This window comes from Myotis davidii, unplaced genomic scaffold, assembly GCF_000327345.1.
Source record: "Myotis davidii unplaced genomic scaffold, ASM32734v1 scaffold282, whole genome shotgun sequence".
Taxonomy (NCBI): Eukaryota; Metazoa; Chordata; class Mammalia; order Chiroptera; family Vespertilionidae; genus Myotis; species Myotis davidii.
Window position 1 is genome coordinate 1091014 of NW_006293249.1, and position 524 is coordinate 1091537.

Genomic DNA, 524 nt, shown 5'->3' on the forward strand with positions numbered 1-524 from the left:
GCTCCCAGCTGGGAAGGGGACATCCCCTGAGGGACCCCTGGCTGCCAGAGGGATGTCTGACTGCCAGATTAGGTCCAATCCCCTGAGGAGCAGGCCTAAGCCAGCAGGTGGTCATCCCTTGAGGGGTCCCAGACTGTGAGAGGGCATAGATAGGCCGGGCTGAGGGGACTCCCCCCCCCCCGAGTACACAAATTTTTGTGCAGTGGGCCTCTAGTAAATTATAAAGGTCTAGGACTAAAACATAAGTGGGGATAAGGACAGAAGAATACCATGCAATGTTATATGTTCAGACAAAATAGAAATAACACTAACTTATTTATGTTTGTTAATCCTCACTCAAGGATATTTTTCTTTCTTTTTTAAAAATATATTTTTATTTATTTCAGAGAGAAAGGGAGAGAGAGAGATAGAAACATCAATAAGAGAGAATCATTAATTGGCTGCCTCCTGCATGCCCCCTACTGGGGATCGAGCCCACTACCCGGGTATGTACCCTGACAATAAATCAAACCATGACCTCTTGG